General features: G+C 40.3%; 1 long non-coding RNA gene across 1 annotated transcript in view; it reads right to left on the reverse strand.

Annotated features, from left to right (window-relative positions):
• LOC148185500 (uncharacterized) overlaps positions 1-21,247 on the reverse strand; it is a 111,494-nt gene that overhangs the window by 50,748 nt on the left and 39,499 nt on the right. The window contains exon 5 of the long non-coding RNA XR_015775894.1: positions 15,637-15,865. This is a non-coding gene — a long non-coding RNA (uncharacterized LOC148185500). The remainder of the gene's footprint in view (positions 1-15,636; positions 15,866-21,247) is intronic.

Below are 21,247 nucleotides of genomic sequence, written 5' to 3' on the forward strand. Positions count from 1 at the left end.
GCAGGATGTTTAGGACAAAGCTCTTGGTCAGGTGTGTGGTCTCAACCCTGCTATAAAAGTAATGGAGCCCTCGCTCAGAGGGCAGGCCACACTGGTAGTTTCACATTTCAAAATTTTTCACCTGTTTTGTTTCATAATCCACACACCTTGTAAGCAGCTTTTCTTGCCTATACTTGATAGGACAGTTCAAACTGGAAAGGGGGAAAGAGAGAGGGGATAACATGCAGCAAAGGGCCTATGCCGGAATCAAACCCACAGCTACGATGAGGGCAGAGCCTTTGTATATGGGATGGGATGCCCGCTCTACCAACTGAGCTAGATGTGGACAGGTTTTGTGTTTACCAAAGCTACAGGTAGTTGACCTCAGTTCTTTATAGGATCAATATATTGATCTCAATGCATCTACTTTTGACAAATCTATTTTTAAAGGTTGTAAAGGTTTAAAGGAACAATGCAATAGGAAGAAATGTCAGATAACTTGAAAAACTGCAGGTAAAATCTCATTATCTCTGTGCAAGAACAGGACTCATCACCTGTCAGATTACCAGCAGTGAAACATTAATGTCAACATAAGTTACTTACATAAGTTGCTTCTGCGTGTTACATTACAAAACATTATCCACAGTATCAAAGTGCATATAGGATATTATTCAGTGATGTTTTTCATCTACCGCCTTCAGCTGCGTTGTAAATAAGCGCACATATCAGGGCTGAGCAGCCTGAGGCAGATCTGGCAGAGCCACGTGTTTGACACATCTTCAGTCAGGAACATAAAGCAAATACCTGCAAGACCATTTTACACATTTCATGTCTTTATCAAGTTACAGCAGGCTCTAAAGTTGCAAGCATAAAAAAAGGGAAAAGACCTCGAGGAATTCAGCAGCGGACGTATTTTTCGACTGTCACGCAGAGTGAAACTGGGATGATTTGTTTTGACGTTTATTGATCGCCGCCAGGAGTGGGGAAGAGGTGACTCCAGGGCTGTATTTCTGTCAGCCTGCTGGAAAATGTCCGCCCACTCTCTAGTAAAGGTTGAGGTCAACTGCACAGGCCTTGTGAATGACTGTGAGGGCTGGTCGGTTGATGTGCATAGAGAAAGTTAAGGCATCTTATCAGTTTGACGTTTTGCATGATGGAGATTCCACAGATAGAGGACTAAGGTGAGATTCCCGATTTAAGCCTAAAATGGTAGCAGTCATCAGGCACGGGGGAACAGACGTGGGATTGCTGGTCAACAAGCACAATGTGATACAGATGCTGAGAGAAAGTGACTGTAGCACGTACAATGTCAGTGGCACCATCAAAACAAGTACAGGCTCTGATAAATCAGGGCTTTGCCTGGTGACCTGGCTGAAGAAATGATTCCAGGAACTGCTCCTGGCCCAGAACTAGTCCACTTCATAATGTTTCATTAAAAAAATAACTTTCTGTGTCTACACTTGTGTTTCAGGACAGATTAACCCTTCAAAATCTGAGCCAGTAGGCTTTCTTTGTTTCAAAAAACATGGGAAGAAGGCAACAGGGAACAAAATAAGAAGAAATGACCCAGAAATTGGCAAGAAATTGAAAAAAAAAACAAACAAACCTGAAAACATGAAAAGAAAAAGAAAAAAGTTAAGAAACATATAAGTGACCTGGAAATGTGCTTAAAAATTTGAATAAATTGTAACATAACTGAAATATGTAATTTTGATTTTTAGCTTTTTTCATTTTTTCCCTAGACATTTTTCCTTAGCTTTTTCAAAAATAATTTTCTAAATCCAGTCATTTTTGCAATTTGTGAAACCTCTATTTCCAAATTTTTCAATGCCTTTTTGCATGTTTTTGAAACTGCATTGATTTGCTCAGGTTCAAAGGTTTAAATACTTGTGAAAGGCATCACAAGAGAGAGAGAAAGAGGGAGAGAGATACCACAAGGAACTCTTTTCCTGTCAAAACAGTATTCACAACTTGGAGTACTTTTTTTGAAAAAGTGTTTTGAGTCTTTGCTCAGTGGACCCTTACGCAGTGAAGGAAAATATACTTGAGGAACAGACATATGTTTGGACTTTATGAATCGCCACTATTGTTTACCATGACGGTGTATCGTGGTAAATTAAATGAATTATACTTTAGTGCTTTGGCCATGCTTTCAATAAATGAACTAAGCGATTGAGATATAGAGAATCTAACAGAGCTAACGATACGTAGCATGTCCATTTTGACAAAAATTTAATCATTCATATTTTCATCTGCAATCTAGGCTGTGAACTTGAACATGTTTATCACTAAAGCAGTGATTACACATCATGAGGACATTCTCAAACTGTTTGTCAGACAGTCTGCTTCCTCTCAGACTCAGCGCAGACAGTCCAGCAGGCTGAGAAGACTCTCCACATGCTTACTGGATGGCATCGCTGTTTTGTTTTATTTTTAATTTTTCTATCTGCTCATTGTACAGATAATTGAAGAATTGTGTAACCAATGTAGCAATGTTATCATGTGATTAGTTTCTCTAATGTGATTATTGACTTTAAAACAGTAATGCTATTTTGTAAGGTGTTACATTCAACGCTGGTAATTACATAGTCTGCTTGCCTAAAATCTTTTTTTTTGGTCTCTTTTGATTGTGTTTAGTGTTATTTCCTTTTTTGTTGTGCTGTAGCCTACAAACAAAGTTAATACCATTAAAAGTCCAGTTATAAACAACATGGATGAAAGATTTTTGGCTGTGTTGTAGTCATTAAATATAAATTCAGTCAGTTGTATATATATATATATATATATATATATATATATATATATATATATATATATATATATATATATATATATATATATATATATGTGTGTGTCACATAGAGTGTCTGTTAACGGAACAACTGGATCTGCTCTGTGCAACAGAAAAAACAGACCTGGCATGTATTTGTTTTAGCTACTGGGACGCTTCTGAACTGCAGGTTGCCATTACAAGAATCATCTCGAAAGGCTGCAATCTGCCCAGGCGGCCACTTGGCACTCCTGTTTTTCCTCCTGTTTCCAGTCTTTATGATAAACTAAGCCAACCACCTACTGGCTCCAGCTACATATTTACTCACTGCACTTCCTTCACAGTCCTAGACAGTTTCGACTTTGTAGGACGATGACGAGGAGGAGGCCAGACATGGCGTCTTACAAAACCACAGCAGCACGCAGACTGATCTCACACCAGTTTATCAGCCAACTAGAGCAATGCCCAGTCTCTGAACTCTGCTCAGTCAGCAGTCGGGATCAAGCCTCAGTCTGGAATAATCCGATATTCATTAACATCGGCTAATGGAATGGAAAATACGATGAGTGTGCAGTGAGCCACTGTGGCAATGTTTGCTCTTGAAACTGGAGTAAGCTCCTTTAATTGCAATTTGGGAAATGTTGCTCAGGAAAAGGTGTAAGAACGAGAACATGAGAGCGCTGGACTCTCTTTCTTTCAGCCTCCCACCTGCTCTCAAACAGCACACACACTCACACATACATGTACTTCCCTCCTGGACCCCATACTCTCTGATCCCGAGCCTGTCTGCTGGTATGACTTGGCACATCTGGCACTGTGCCCCTGCTGCCCTCCACTGTGCTTTCGCTGCACGAGGAAGGAGCGGTGGAGGGATGGAGGGAGTGAGAAAGGAAGAGAGAGAGTTGTAACTTTGCACCTGCAGAACATTGAACCTGTCTGGAGGCCAAACTGTCCATTGCAATGTGGAGAATTTACCTGGACATACTTTTCTTCACCTCCCATATTTCTCTCTTTCTCTCAGGAGAGATTAGCCTCACTTCACTCCTCATGTTGGCATTTTGTGTGTGTGTGTGTCACACATACACACTTTCAGTTCAAATCCGCCGCCCTCTCTCAGGGCTGCCATAAAACCACACAACGCTTCAAAGTGGCCTTGCCTCCCAGAGTCCCTTGCTGCTCTGACATCACTTACTGCCTGTTTTCACAGCTGCAGCTCTCGGTGCCAGCGCAGCCCACTCCTCACACTGCGGCTCTCTTCCGCTTCAGTGTGTGTGTGTGTGTCGGACTGAGGTGTGTGTGGGGAGGGATGTTTATGTCTGAGGGTCATGTCTCGTGGATAGGAAGGTGTATTTGTTGGCAGCAGAAGGACTTCACATGCCAGGGTGTTTTTTACACGCCTTTCACAATAAGATGTGGTTCACTGTCTTCCATGTATCGTGCAGAGATTAACAGACGTAATTGCTGTGACACGATGTGGGCTGTGGCACTACTCCTTCATACTGACTAAACCAACATCTCCTCCTCTTCTTCTTTCTATGAATTCTGTCAAAACGCAAAGCACGGAAGAGAAATGACATCAACAGGAGCACTACCAAAATATGACCTTTAAAGTCATGCTTCTCCATATATATTTACTTCTTCCAGGGAAAGTTTGACTCAAAGAGCGGCCTGCAAATTGTGTGAAAGAGCAAGAGAAACACTTTGTAACACTGCTAAAAAGATGGTGATCTAAAATGTTTCATTTTGTTATATGTATTCATCTGTAATGGGGCTCTAAGTAGGGTTTGGCCTGTAAACATTTTCTAATCTGTTTGATATTTTTCTAAAATTGTATTCGACAGGTATACTGAATTTGACAGGTCTGTGAAGGTCTCAGCTGCTGTTCCTCACTGGAGCATAATGAGACTCTGCTCTGTTACTACTTCAACTGCCGGCTTGATAACGGAATAACAAATTCATGTTTGCATGTTTTATTACAAAACAGAAAGGTGGAATTATGGCAAAATTACAACCTTGAGTAGGCTGAATATGATTGGGCATGAGAGAACCATGTCATCATCACCCCCCAAAAAAACACATGAACTTTCTTGTAAAAGAACATGCACCGTGTGCATCTTCCCTCTCCCACCTCTGAAATATGATCTCCTTCATGTTGTCATTGGCACAACAGTAAGTTGCTCACAGCCTGTCAGACACTAGTGCCTCGGTTGGTCCATTTGTGAACAAGATTATTATGACAATCACATAGTTATATTTCTTATGCAAGTTGAATACAGCGCCGTGATGCAATCTGGCATAGCAACACTGGCCCACCTCCCAGATAGTAGTTAGCTACCAGGTTTGGGTACTGAACTCAATACTTTTAGGGCTACCAACCAATTTTGTTGGTGCGACTGAGTACCACTTTAGATTAAATCCACCTGTGCCAAATGTCGGTACTCAGAGTGCATCTGAGTGAGAACACCAGGTTGAGACAAGAGGTGGAAGGGCTGCAAAGCTATCCGAAGCCTGGAAGTCAGGCACGGAGCTCTGAGGCCGGCAAAAGAGCTCCGTGCCTGGCAGAACCACTGGGTTCAACTTCTGACAGGAGGTGGAAATGCCCCAAAGCCAGGAAAGCTGTCACGGAGCTTCACAGTCACTCCATCAGCTTCCCAGCAAGCCAAAACTTCCTCTACAGCACCCATCTGTCACAATAGTTTTGGCGTCATGTCTGTTTTGTTTTCTATATTATTTTAGTAGCAGCCTGCTATCACTGGTGAGCAGGCACACGCACACCACTGAACAGAGACAGAAGATAAGCTCTATGTGTCATAACAAAACAGCAGAGGAGTAGAATTGTGTGTTAGTCTACTACGTCATCGCTGAAGTTTGTTCAAAAATGTAATTTTGTTGTTTCAGAAAGTATCGATAAAAGGTACCAAAACTTACAGACTACTATGCACCCAGAGGTAAGATGTTACTGGCAAGCCATTCAAAAGAGCTCTTCACTCAAACAGACTACAATGATAGGAACACAGTGAAGAATCTTTCACACAAGTAAGAAAAGCTTTGTTTATACAGCACTTTTTAAAATGTGCGGTTACAAAGCACTTCAAAAACACATGTACACACACTTAAAATAAGTGAGTGAATTAACTACATGAGTTTCAATAGATTACAATAGGAACACCACAATGAAAGACAGACAAGACCAAAACAAACAAATAAAATCACTGCACATGGAGTTGCTCTACAGGAGCTCTTGCCTATAAAAGTGGGGTTTCAAAAGACGCTTATAACAGTCCAAGAACTCTGCATATCTGATGCAGGAACAGGTGTTATGAGAACGACGGCTCATCCTAGTCACTTGTCAACTCTGCAGCTGTGTTTTGAACCAGTTGTAAACTATTTCGAGCAGCCTGACTGAGTAAAGGGAATTACAATAATCTCAACGGGAGAACACAAAAGTGTTTATTAATAGCTCAAGATCTTCAGAAGACACTTGACATCTGATTTTTGCAACATTTCTTAACTGAAGAAAACAGGACTGCATGATACGATGATCAAAAGTCATATATTGAACAAAGATGATACTCAGATTCCTAGTGACAAGTATGATGTTAGAGTGTAGTGGAGCAATAAACTGATTAACTGCTCAGGTAAAACTATCAATAAAACTATCAAATTATCTAATGAGCTGTGATAGGCTATTTTTTAATTTGCCAGAATTTCTCATAATGACAAAAGCCGGTTAAGTCAGTCTGCATGAAATCAAATTTAAGTTTGTGCAATAGAAATGGAACTGGACCCAACTCTATAAAAGTGGTCCTCAGTGTCCTCTTTTGTCCCAATTATCATAAGGCATTTGTCAAAGAGAGCTGCTGTTCCAAACTTTTTACCACTCAGGCAGGGACAAAGAAGGAAAAAAAGTCTAAACTGCATGATATTCTGTGCACCCACTTGTCCAACACCATGACAACCAAGCGGGACTCATCCTCCACTGCTCCCTCCCTGCTGTCTGATGTCAGCTTTTGGGTCATCCTGTCTTGGCATGGGGGAGATTCCCATTATGTCACCGCTCCCCTGGGAGGGAGGAGGAGGCAGATACACTGTCGTCACCCGGTTCCCTCGACAGATAATGGACACCCAGAGTCGGCTGTCACACGGGACACGGTGGCATGACTGACTGAGAGATGGTTTGGCTCCTTACATCATGACAGTGGACCGCTCCAAAGCTGTGAGGCTGCGTCACCGTGATGAACTGCGAGGCGGTTATGAGACACGGCATTATGCTGAAGGCCTGGATGGTGTGCTCAGTGTCGTGGCGTCTCTTGACAGTCATCACAATGCACAATGAAAAGCTTTCATGACTGCTGGGGCCATTGTAGGCAGGAAACAAAAAGTGATACTATGGGACTTTGTCTATGGGCTGCTGTGACCGAGATGATGGATATCAGATGAAGTCTTGTGGCTGATGACTGAGGTCAAAAATGAAGGACCAAAGGAAGTTTTCTTTCTTCTCTTGTCCCTGTCTTCCTCACACCTCTGTTTCTGTATGTCTACATGTTAAAAGCTCCCCCCACAGGCCTGTCATGGAAAAACGCCCTGTTTTTCTCTCCAATAACGTGGTAAACATCTGTCAATTCGCCCTGTGCACGCTATTTCGAACTTTGAGAAAAGTCTGTGCACGAACCATCCGTTGAGCATGCCAGGGAAGAAAAATATGTTGTTGTTAGGTGTTGCTTGTTCCTGCCATTCCCCTCTTTTGGCATACATACCAAAAAATTATCAGGCAGAGGTGTGACAGTCAATATTTGGAATCAGCATGCAGTTTGTAACTCTATACTCAAATTCCTCCGATGCTCACTAATTGTATCCTGCTTTATTCCAGCTGGTGTGCGCTGGCACGCAAAACAGTGGAAAGTGCACACTCAAGTCTGCAGAGTGGAAATCTGTTAGTAGGCCAATGAGGCAACGGTCACAGGAAGTCCATTGAGTTCAGCCACAAGCAGATTAAACCCCTTTCTCTTCTGTTTGCATGACTCCACAAAGAGATTAAGAATCCCCGTTTGTGCCCCAAAGTTATTCTTTACTTCCTCTCTTTAACAGGGGTCATACACATTTTTACCAAAACATTTTCATGACTTTTCCACGACTTTGAGGCAAATTTTAAAGACCATTCTCTGAAATGACCATCGATGCTCCTTATTGATTTTTTTATCATTACTATACAATAGCGTTTTAAAATTTATATTACTATATATAAAAAAAATTATTTAGAACAGGATGAGAACTGAATATATAAATGTAATTCAGGGACTATTTGCTTTTGTTGGGGGGGGCAAAACGAGGAGGTATGTCAAATTACTTTTTTAGGCACTGAGAAGGGACTTTAGGGTTTAGGAGAGGGGAATGCAACTTTAAATGGTTGTATTTTGTATTTATTTTACTGACGATTTTTAAACAAAACTTTTGGGGAATTTTTTTCTCCACATTTTTTCATTGATTTGTAAGGAAAAAAGGTTAAAATATTTTGGCAATGTTTCTTTCTTTAAAATGTTTTGGAGATTTTTAAAGAAAACATGCTGCACTCTCAGGTTTGGAAGGCAAAATCACCAAAAATTAAACCATCTTTCATAGCCAAAAACTGTAAAAACAGAAATTATTTGATTGTCCAATATTAGATAGTCCTTTAACATATCATGCATTATCATACAAGTTTGTGAAACATAATCCCATGACTTTTACAAAACTTTCAGAGTACACCTAGTTTTCCAAACTGTTTCCAGGCCTGAAAGTTGCTATTTGCCAATTTCTTGACTATTCCAGGTTTGTTGCGACCATATGACCCCTGCTTTAATCTTCTACTTTCAGCTCCTCCTCTGCCCCCAGTGAGTCTGAGACAACAGTTATGTTAGCGCAATCATGATGCAAAAGAACTCAATGAACCCATTCATTCTTCAAATAAATCACACTGAGAGCCTGTTTGTCTCACAAACTGCATCCCCTTCACATACTGCAGCTGTCAGCAGATCCTGGAGGATCTGTTTTGTGGGGAGCTTGTTGGCTTTGTCTGATGCTAGGCCCATCAGCAGGCTTAGTCACCCGCTTAACTGTATTTACACAGTACTTGATGCGGCGCATGTCTAAGATAGTGATGCATGAGGGGCCACCCTTTTAGTTTTGCCATCAGTTTGTCTTCCTGGCCCTCTACTTTTAAAAGTTTTCAACCAAAAAACAGTGAAATAAATACAGATATTGCAACTTTCGCTGCTTAACGTTTTTGTAAACCAGACTACAGCTTGCATCAGTGTCAGCGAGTGATTGGTGCTTTGCAGTTTTTGTTTGCCACATGAGAATTCATGTCCGTAAGAAGAAACATGAGATACTGGGCTGGAAATTGAATTCGCTGCCAAGATGTCCTCTTGTGACTCAAACAGCAGGTCACATCAGGACAGAGACAAACAGATGCTTTCCAATTTGGTGTGTTAATTTGTTACAGCGTCTAATTGTGAAACCCGTAACTCCCCAGAAAGACAAATATTATGTCATTCACATCTGGAAGATTTTGGGACAAGTCTTGAGAGCTTCCAGAAAATCTAATTCAAATCAAATGCAGACATGTCAGAAGATAGGAAGAGGCGCCGATAAGAGTTCACACTGGAAGTCTCTCTGGGTTTAGGAGGATGGAAGGAAGCTACAGCCAGGCTGAGAATGATATGTATGATAGGAATGACAGAAAAAGAAAAGGAAAGACGTTTACAAAAACAGAGAGGATAGTTCAGGGAGGCAGCAAGGGGAAATTGGAACTAAAGCAACTTCAGAAGGAAAACTTAAAGGGATACTTCGCTGATTTTCAACCAGCTTTGCATTATAACAATGTGAGTAGCATGTGAAAATTAACTGTGATAAACCACCTTAAAACTATCCAGTGGCCAGATCTCCCTGCTCAAAAAGAGTTTAATTTTCGCCGGCCATAGAGCTGTTACTCAAACTACAAACTGTACTTCCATATTAAGCCACAAAGACTTTAGAAGTGGATCAAGAGAGAGATCAAACTATAAAACTTGGCAGTGCTGATCAAATATAAACCAAGATTCTGTGACTATTGCCTTTTTTGCCTGCAATGTTTTTAAAACATATTTTAGTGCACTGTTTAGCTATAATATGGGAGTTTGTGAACAAGGATTGGGCGCCATACTGTTTCCTTTATTGTGTGAACAAAGGCTGAAAAGAAAAAAACTAGGCAGTACTGATCAAATATGAACCAAGATTCTGTAACTGTGGTACCTATTTCTCACCTAAAATGTTTTCAGGAGCATATTTTAGTGCATTGTTTAACTTTAATCAAGATCCCTTATTACCAGCCAGCTGCCATATAATTTTTGGACAGGAAACTCCCATTACATTATCCATCAGCGAGAGCATTTATCATGTAGCACCAGTTTCAAAAGTATTTGCACCTTTTCTACTAAATAGGCTGCCTAGTTTTGTGAAAAAAGACTGTCTTTCCAGCAGTGAAATACTTCTTTAAGGGTGCAATCAAGTTCAATTAAAAAAGTGATATTTATAACTATAGTCCAGTGAATGTTTTTGACAGTGCAAACAATAGAAAAATGCAGCTTCTAAATGCAATGAGAAAATGTTTTTGGCACTGAAGCAACTTGTTCTTTCAATTTTAAATGCCTCCAAAAGTCCTAAGAAGAAGTGAGCTTAGTTTGGTTTCAAAGCACCTGAACAGGTTTAAAGTCAAACTCAGTATTTCCATGGTTTTGTATTCGTAAACAGTCACTTTAATCAGAGATGAAGGTGACAGCTGGAGCTGTTTAGTACTGGCTCAAATCATTAAGTTGACTCACATCAGTTTTGTTTGATGTCTGCAGTGTAAACTGAACTTGCTCATGCAGCTGTGACACAACACACTGACCTGAAAATAAAGGTTTGTGCTTAAAGATTTGATAACTGAGTGCCAATTAAGGGAGCCAGCATTAAAAAAAGACCCCATAGGAAAAGTTCAGGTGCAAGTTGTTCACCAAAATCACTAATTCTAGCTTACAGCACCAGCATTAATGACAGACACACGTCCCACTTTCTACAAGATGTCATTTCTAATTTCCCCTCTTGTTAGGGGGGCAGTTTGATGCGATCTACTAGTAGTGTATTAAATGTAAGCTATCGAATGTAAAATAATTAAATTGATTGCAAAAACATTAAAACATGATGGATGCATTTAAATTTGTCAATCATGCACACCCTCATAACATCTGTGGACAAGTGTTCAGGAGAAAATTGTCCACAGATTAGAAATAGAGAAAATTCCTGCACATTGTCCTATCACATGCAAATACTTGAATATTCAACCTGATGACCATCACACTTAATAACAATGCTTTTTGCAAGTGATTGGATAATGTGCAAAAATTCTCTCTTTTTCTCATGTCTTGTTTGAGGACTGCACAAATGTTGCCCACAGGCCACACTTTGAATAACTATGGTTCATGTCCCACCTAAAAATGCTGACACTCACCATGCAGACTGTGCTTTGTTGCACAAAATGACAGAAGAAATGAAAATGATAAATATTTGTTAAAGATACTAAGTATTACATCAATGAAATGACAAATCTATTACACTATGTTATGCCGTGATTTGTATTTTTGTCTTTTTTTTTTTAATTTGTTTGTTTTTTTTCTTAGCCCTTTTACTGTAGAGGGAGGGTGCTACATCAAAAAATATGGAATCATGAAATAGCAGGCAGAATTTAAAATAAAAAATATAATTTGAGATATTTGTCTATGATTTTAAAATTAGAAGCACACTTACTACTGTTGTATCTATCTTTATTTACCATGATATAGATTATTTATAATTCTGATTTTCCAATGGGTGACACACCTATTCATGTAATTCATAAAGTAGATAATAAAAATTCAAATAAATAAAAGCAAAAAAATACAGGTGCTCACACTATCTCTCACACGCACACATGGTTTCAGGCACACCATGGCTTCATCTTCTCCCCTCATATAAACCTCCACCTGAGCTCAGTTTATGTTGATTACTGTGTTTACATTGTTTTGCTGTATATTTGCAGTAAAGCTAAAGATATGATAACCAAAAGAACACTTGCCATTTCAATGCATAATAATGCTAATGCACAGAACAAATGAACATCTCCTAACTGAAAAAAAATATTTCCTTCCTTCAGCCACACCACAGATCTCCCACTTTCACCTCCATTTAAAGAGCTCCACCTGCTGAGCAGCCACCAAAAAAGGGCCACCACCTGCAGGCAGCATCTCTTTGCTCAGGCTGCCTCCTGCAGGCCGGCAGAGGAATTGCAGCACCCTGCTGAGTCTGCTGCTGCTGTGCAGATGAGCAAACACCAGGAGGCACAAAGGAGTGCAGCCTGAAAGTAGGGCAGCAAATACTGAGAATTTAGTCCAGAGGCCTTTTTTTTTACTTTGCTCTCACCACTCACTCTGATGTGAGTTTCTCTCCTCTTATTCTCTATCACTGAAGCCAAACTTCAGCACAATAAAGAAGCCAGAGGTCAAAGAAAAACTCTTTTATGATGAATTATCACAAGCTATAACGTCGATCTTCACATCTGCACTTTATTCTAAATCTGAAGATATCTGCATTCATCTCCCAGAGCCAGTTTTAACCCCGAGGCTGCTCTCCCTCCATATCCTCAGGAATGTCTAGCAGTGTGTATTCCACCTGTGACACACACTCACTAATGTAATAGAGATGCCATTGTCTTCTCATACAAGCCAGACTTTGGGATGTACACATCATCACGTGGATCCCAGAACCGGTCAAGGAAATGCTTTTGTGACAAGCCTCCTCCTGTTTGTTTTGTCCCATTCCAAATTTTTACCCCCAAACTTTTGGCGAGCAGCTGCGGCTTCGCAAATGCATCCATGCAAACAACCACGCTTGCTCCTTTCTCACTCATATTCGAATAAGATAAAATTTTGATGACCTTCTGGGAAAGTCTCACACACACACACACACACACACACACACACACACACACACACACACACACACACACACAGAGAGCGGTGGCAGGTGGATGTTTGGCCTGCCTCTGGGTGGGTGAGGCTGTAATGGCTAAAGCAGCAGAGATTGGAAAACCACACCCAGCGGGGACAGGAGAGGAAGGCCGGGGCAGCTGACAGGCTGCGGAGGCCCAAATGGGAGAAACAGGTGAGTTAATGTGTGTGTGTGTGTGCACGTTAGCGAGATTCTTCTCGTACAAGGTAATGACTTAAAGAGAAAAGCTGGCTTTAAAGAATGAGTAAGCGCTAGTAAAAGAAAAAGAGACTAATAGGGGTAAAGCAAGAGGTCAACAGCAAGTCACGTTTTTATATCTTCTTCAGCTCTTTGGAAACCTGATTGGCTTGATTAAACATGGGAAGAAGGCAATGAGCAATGAAAGAGGAAATGACCCAAAAATCAGCAAGAAATTACTAAAAATGACCTGAAACAAACCCAACAAAAATCAAAGAAATGACCTTGAAATGGTGCTTAGAAATTATAATAATGTTGTAACACAATTTAAAAAAAGGAATTCTAAGTATTTTTTCCCTAGCTCTTTACTTTTGTCCCTACACATTTTTCCCTAGCTTTTTTTTTAAAAACATCTTCTAAATCTACTAATTGTTTTGCAATTTGCAACTTAATTTGCAAGTTGCTCATTGCCTTTTTTCCCCCATGTTTTTGAAAGAAACCATTTTGCTCAAGATTAAATACCGTGAAACGCATCTGAACATAGCACAAGAAAAGTAGCTAAAGTGAAAAGGTGAAAATATAAGATTATATATGTCTCTGCAGGGCTCTACATGCACACAGTAGCTCCCACGTTATCAAAGCCCTCATTGTTTCCCTCCTTATCACTTTCCTCTGCTGTTATTCTCTTCCTGCACTCTCTTACCTGCCCTTATCTCCTCTCCCTTTCATCTGGGCAGAGGCCTGTGAGCACCACAGACAAAGAGAACACAGGAGGAGGCAGGAGCACCAACAAGGGGGCATGAGAAGAGAGAGGAGACGAGAAGAGGAGACGGCGAGTAAGGCCGCCTTATCGGAGATGATGTACACACACACATGCGCGCACACTAACACAGGGGACCATTGTTTGGTGTTTTCGCGGCAGTGGCCCTATGATCACGGAGGCTGAGACTGATGAACGTGTGGCCCCTCTTTCTTCCTCGCCCTTTCTTTCATCTCATCTCCTTCCACTCAAAGGAGCCCTCTTCCTCCTTGGCTTTCTAAGCTGCTCTAGTCCTTCACCTCCCTCTCCAACAGAAGGTCTCCACGTGGAAAAATTAGACAATAGCGGACAGTGGATTACAGTAGCATAAGTATGCAGGATGTTTCAATAGCAACTACGAATGCAAAGTCAACCGATCCCTGTGAATTCTGCGCAACCTCACAATTTTGTCCAATCATTGCATCTTTCCTAAATGTGATCAAAGATCCCTGTGAGTTTCACCAATCATAGTAGTCCCCCACATAACGTCGCAAAACTCACTCAACAACAGCAGACTACTGGTTTGCTAACATTCTGTTAGCACTGCTGGGTCTCATAAGAATTTCACATCTTAACTTAGAATTGTGTCGCCACTTCACAGAAAAGCAAACCTTAACGTCTGCAGGTAGAAGTCCACTACAAACAACGGCTTTGGATCAAGGCCGGTCAAACCAGCAGATGATGAGACATTGTGGGACAACAAAAGTTAAACTTTTGCATGTCCAAAGTATCACTCATATGTTTGAGTGAGCCTCTTCATCATTGTATATTAAACCAGAATCAGTGGCTACTACATCTCCAGTGGGCTTTAGCCTGTAAACTTTAATACCTTTTTATTTATACATGTACACCCACCCTAAATATGCATCTCCTGTGGTCACTTCAGTGGTTCCTAACCTTTTTCCTTCAGGGACCTCTTCTCTATCACTGAGTAAACTGATGACCCCTGAATAAGAAACATATTTTGTGGATATAAGATATTATATTGCATTGAATGAATCGCAGCAATACAGAACCATTAATAATAATCCTAAAATGCAGGTAGGATGGACTTTGCACAGATGTGCTGTGAAAATTGCATCAGAGGTTATTTTTTCTGATATTTCTAAAGAACTTTTTTTGCAGTTCTTAATCTGCACTATGGCTGTTTTCTTAACTATAATAAATACTTAGTAGGTTTATTTTTGGGACAAATTTAGTTTTTTTCTACTCCTTGACACTTTGTTTTAACTGAAGTCTTTTCTATTGCATGATGATGCTGTTTGGCTCTTTCAATACAGTTTGTGTTCAAGTCTTCACTGTGCCCTTATACTGCAAGATTTTTTAAGTTTATATCTTGAATAATAATAATAATAATAATAATAATAATTTAAACCTTAAAAATAACAATTTGTTAAATATAAAACTTTGGAACAGGTTGCTGTGGATTTTAAATACATCTTACAAAAACAACCAAAAAAAACTATTTTTGCATGTTTACTTGCTCTTGCAATTTTCAGTAAACCTGCCCTGAAATCAGCATTTCAAGCTTCAAAAATAAAAATCCTGGTACTGATAAGTGCACAAATTAATAGCAGGGATGACTGCGAGGGAATCAAATGCCTTGCAAGATTTGCAGCGAGCTGAGAGTGGCAAATGGAGTTGGAAGACTCAGGAATATTAAGGTGGTAAAAGCTTCATTTTAGATCACATTTTCCTCAGATCAACACGACTGGACGACGTCACAAGTGCTGAGCCATCATAAAGTCTGCAGAATGATTTTGGATCCCGGAGAAAAAAGAAAACACTGTGACACTGAAACAATGTCTGCCTGTGTGAATTTCACACAATGCCCCAGTTGAAACGCCTCAGTGTTTTGACATTAGCTTACCCCGGTTGCCATGAAGACGGCAGCGCCTCCCTCCTCCGCATTCCCAACGTCGATCATGATGGACAGGAAGTGGCACGTGAGGAATGTGCGAAGAGCGGTAGCACCGAGAGGTCCGACAGTGGCTTCGCCCCATCCCATTTCCCAGCAGCCCCTGACCCCTGGGCTGCAGCATTGTAACCTTTCAACTCTTCTCTGACAGGGCGTCTTTCATCACACACTGACTGATGACCTTCAGGTAGAAAGAGAGACATAGAGATGGAAAGGTGCTCAGGAGACGAGGATCAGGAGGAAGATCTTGAGTCAAGGATTGAGGCCTGTGAATTTGTTTTGAGCCAATTCACAGACCTCAATCCAACAATTCTGTGCATCAAAATAAAACTCAAAATTAGGTTATTCTTCACTTGAATTTAGTACATTTACTACAGACACATATCCCCAGCATGCATTTTCTTTAACAGGTACTGTGACGTGCTGCAGTTATAAACATCTGAGTTGATGCTGGACAAGGGTTGGAATTAACAGTAATGGTGAGGTAACATTAGCGACGTTATTCTTCTTGCACTTCATGCATTCATAGTAATGCAGATTTCTGTGATTTCCAGGTGATTCATTAGTCTCGTTGCTTTGCGATGCAGATAGGATTCTCACTCTTTGCTTTTGGTTTATGTTATCCTGTGTCCAAACAACAGATGATGATGGTTAACGACAAATGATTTTGATTCTGCCGTCTGCAGTGGCAACACTCAGGAAAGTATCTGACAGGCTGCAGCTTTTCAAAAAGTGAGGAGGTGGCTGTTTGTTTAGGGAGCGCTTGAATTGATATGCAGTTTTCTACAAGCGGAGCACGCATTTTAAATGTCAAAATCGCAGTCGATCATGTTTGTTTAATAGCAGGAAGCCAAAATCGTGATGGTGATTAATATTCTAGCAATTATGCAGCCCTAATTTTATCTAGGAACATACAATTTAACTCATTCCAGATCATGTCTTATCCTTTTTTCAAACCAAATAACAGATTCAATATTACTCAACTAGATAGTCATTCAATTGTCATCTTCCCAAGCATCTCACATTTAAAAACTTCTGTTTTCCATATTTTTTTTCCAATATACATTTGTATTATTTAGGTAGAGGTCATGAATAAGCCATTTGGCTACTGTTTACTCTCTCTCTTCTCTCCTTGCGCACTCATTTTTTGTGTTATTTTTAGGCCATTTGTTTCATTTTTAAGAATGCACATTTATGTCATCCTTGCCCCAACCCTGCTGGCCACATATAAATACAAATTTAATAGGATGAATAATAAATGCCTGAATGTCAAACTAAACGTGTAAAATCTGTGAAACTGGAGCATTTTCCATCAGCAAGCCCAAATACAGTGAACATGACCCAGTGGAGATGTTTCAGACTCTTCCCTCTTTCTGTCATCTCTCCATCTCTACCCTCTGTGACTGACAGGAGGAATGTGGCAGGAAACTCGGCACAATGTTTTGATTTGCTTGGTGGACATGGTGCTACCATGGAGACGGGCCCCTTCCCATCATCATTGTTTTCGGAGCGCATGGTGGTAGCACTGATGGTATGGGGTAGCACTGCTGCTTTAACAAGGTACTTGGAAAGTATGTGTGATTGTACGGTGTGTGTATGGACACACGGTCACCGTGGAGACTGCTAAATGTTTTGCGTGTGTGTGTTTTGGAGGAGGATATGTTCGAGATGATGTAATCAAGATGTTTGACCTCTGACCCTTGACCCGAGCAAAGTGGAACCTGTTTTTTGGCAACTGGGACACATGGTACTTAGCAGTATAGCTAGGAAGTCCTGTTTGACCTTTTGACCCCAGAGAGGTTGTATAAACAGACGGACACAGAGCACCGCTGTGATGTCACTGCGCCAGGTGAAGCTCTGTGAAATGTCAGAGGTACTTAGCAGACACTGATAAGCTTCCTTTAGTGCTCTCTCTCTGAGCCTGTGCATGGGTGTATACGCACAACAGAGCATGAACAAGCATAATTAGGCTTCGGGATTAAAAGCACGCAGTTCTGCACTATCTGAGGTCAAAGAGTAAATCCTGAATCGCCTCCGTCCGAAAGTTCAGCCAAGCAAGTGATGTGCTTCTACATGTTTCTCAAGATAAACTCAAACTCTGCCACGGATGTAGTGTTCCCATCTCCTACTGGCTTACACACACACTGTATACAGATTACAGTGCAGAGTTACAGCTTTAAAGGTTACAGTTTAAAAGCCTCACTCTGAATGTATATACAAAATCTGAATGGTGCTTTACTTGTAAAAATATGGCAAGAGAGAATTGCATTGGTTAAAGCAGCCAGACCGGATGAAAGGGCTGATAGCAGAAGCATTAGAAGTGAAGACTACTTGCAGAAGGAATAATACACCACAACAATCAAAGTATTGTTACACACTCATGCCCCCCCAAGATAAATTGTAACTTGTAACTGGCTTCATACACATTAAAAACATCTACTGCCGTGTATTGATTTTATATTTTTGGAGCTGGAGCCAGGACTAGAAAATCGGCTATGCACAGTTCAGTATTTATGATTATTGTAATTTATTGAACTGGGAGCACAAAGCGTACTCTGGGCACAGACAGAGCAGCACAACATCAGGTGCATTTAAAGTTAAACTTATCTGTTCATTGTGCTGGCTCTAAAATTTTGCATTACTCACCTCTACAGCAGCTGCTCTCATCCACTGACCTGATCTGATCTGCTCTGACTGGTTCAATAGGTCAAATGTTGACCCTGACAACTCAAAGTACTCACAACTGCTTTTCAGGAAAAAAGAACTCATGACGAGTTCCACCTGCGCTGCGTTCACAGACCCGTGCATGTACGCACACAAAAACAAAACAAAACAAAACAAACCGGGTCTTAGGCCTAATTATGTTTTTTCATTAAGATGGGAAAAAGGCAATAAGAAACTTAAGAGAAAATGACCCAAAAATTAGCAAAAGAAGTTAAAAGTACAAGAAAATTAGCTGAAAATGAGGAATAAAACCCCAAAAGAAAACAGAAAAGTTAAAGAAAAGTTAAGAAAAGTAAAGAAAAGTTAAACAAACAAACAAGGAATTTACCTGTAAAATATATATTTTAAAAAAATAACATTGTAAAATAATTAAGTTATGTGTTTGCATGTACTTTTGCTGTGTTTGAGCGAGGCCAAAGACAAATTTCCACTGAGGTGGACAATGAAGTCTGTCTGTGTGTCTATCTGTAAATAAAAAAGTGCAAGTATATTTTGATGCTAATACTTTTACATTTTTAATTAAGTCCAACTTTGAATGCAGGATGTTTACTTGTAGCAGTATTTTTACACTGCAGGATTGGATTGCTACTCTGACTTTTTTTTTTTGCATCTATCTACCCAACCATCTACTTATGAAGGTATCTCAATACAGCACCAGAAAAGTGCTTTAAATGTAGGCTTCAAAGGGTTAAAGGCTAAGGCTATAATGTCGTCTTGTTGTTATTAAGAGGAAAAAAAACAACAAATCTATCCTACTAACACATATTTCAAAGAGGTTAATGTGTTTATTCATGTGTATGTGCCTGCACAGTAAGTTAGCCTGCAGCTGTGGAGCTTTACGCACTCAACATACAGAGTCTACACTACAGGTCCACCCCTTCCCAGAAACTGCTGTGTATTATCCAGTGGCCCTGTCTCTCTCTTTCTTCCTCACATTCTCTCACACACACACACACACACACACACACAGATAGAGAATGCAGCTTCTTGTATTCTTTTTGAGCCATGTTGACGATTCTCATGACAAAGTGCTAAAGTTGGCGCCGCTCAAACAGCTGCTGTCCAAGGTAAATTTCTATCTGCCAATTCAACGGCCTGCAGTGTTTATTTTCAATGAGGCACTGAGATATGACTCGGGGGGTTTTGTGGTATCAAGCATATTTGTGTCAAGAGCTCGCACGTGCGTTTGTATCAGGACACATGTCCGTGCGTGTTTATGTGGACGTGTATGAACACAGTATGTGGGAATATAATGTGTAAGTGAGGAATGAGCCCATGGTAACTGTCCTTCCTCAACAAGGGCTTCCACTTGAAGTGATCCTGTAAGAGCAGGGCCTCAAAGTCCCTGTCGACCCCTTTCCTGTGGCGTTACCTGGATACCAGGCTACTGTTTGTCTAACAGCGCTGCTCCTCTCCCATCAGCTCCTCACTGCTCCCCTCTGCCCACAGATTGGTTAGATTCCTTCCAAGTTTATAGTACCTGTGTGCAACCTTACATACCTGAGCGCAGGCTTTTTAGTCATTTCTCACTCGAGAGAAAAGATCAAAAGAATACTTTATTGATCTGAACTTTACCGAGGTGAGGTTCATATGCAGAAGGACAAAACACAGTGAAACCAGCTAGGAAACTGATAAAAGCAAAGTTGATAATGAAAATGATTTAGGATATGCACAGCTTTGTACATTGTACATAGCAGTTCCAAGAGATCCTAAGAAAAATGGGGAAAGCTGCGACTGTAAGTTTTTACACAGTGAGGAAAAATTATATATGTGTGTGTGTGTATATATAAATATATAAATCAAAAATTGTGGTGCATAAATTTAATCATTTTATTATTGCATATTAGCTGAATTGGAATCAAATTGTTGGAAGCCTGGACTTTTCCATCTCTAGTGTGTAATACAGTGTCTGAAATTAACTGACTCAACAGCCAAGGCGGTAGATGAAAAATCCATCAGCCATGCATATATTTTTTACAGGCAAAAATGATGAATTGCATTTTTTGTTTTAAATATACATTTATTTCAGTAAACGTGATTGAGATAATAGTGTATTATGTTGAATGCAAACTTAGAGAAGGGGGCTCTGTCTTCATGTCTCATAACATTTATAAGCGCAATGCTAGCGAGCAGCAGATCAGCGGATAATAATAGTTTAATGAACTGGCTGATTATCTGTGTGGTAAACAGTGCCACAATAGTAGCAGGGCTTGAAACAATCAGTTTTTGCTGCAGCTGCGCAGGTGTGTGTGAGGGTGTGACACAGAGAAAGCACAGCAGCAGACTGCAGCAGAGCAGTGTGCCCCTAAATGACACCAAAACACTGCAAAGACTCGCAGAATTGATAAATATGTGACTATTTTGGCACAAACATTTACCCACCAGTGTGGCAGAGACTTACTAGCCAAATGCAAAATCTACTTGCATTTGGCGCTTGGTTGGCTTTAATTTTGGACCCTGGTACTAAACATAATATACAGTAAATACAGGTAAATAATGTAGGTAGATGGACGAATAGAAAATACATAAAAAAAACTTAATGAAAGATTAAGCCCACTTCTGAACTTGACCACACAAATAACCATGTCTTTCCTACAATTAAATAATAATGATTATTATTATAATAAAATACTAAAAATTACCACCTTTCATGCCAGGGAACTTAATATTCATTTATTAAATAAAGCATAGTTATCAGTAAAGCTGGGGCAGGCAGTTTGAGGAAAAATCTGGGCAAAAGTTTTACACCTCCTCTGGGTTGTGTTTTTCAGGCTTTAGAAAATCTAGCCCATGATGTAAAATTTTGGAAAGAGGCTGTTCCTATTAGTTCTGCAAGAAA

This window comes from Plectropomus leopardus, chromosome 24 (assembly GCF_026936395.1).
Source record: "Plectropomus leopardus strain MGB_pleo_1.0 chromosome 24, ASM2693639v1, whole genome shotgun sequence".
Lineage (NCBI taxonomy): Eukaryota > Metazoa > Chordata > Actinopteri > Perciformes > Serranidae > Plectropomus > Plectropomus leopardus.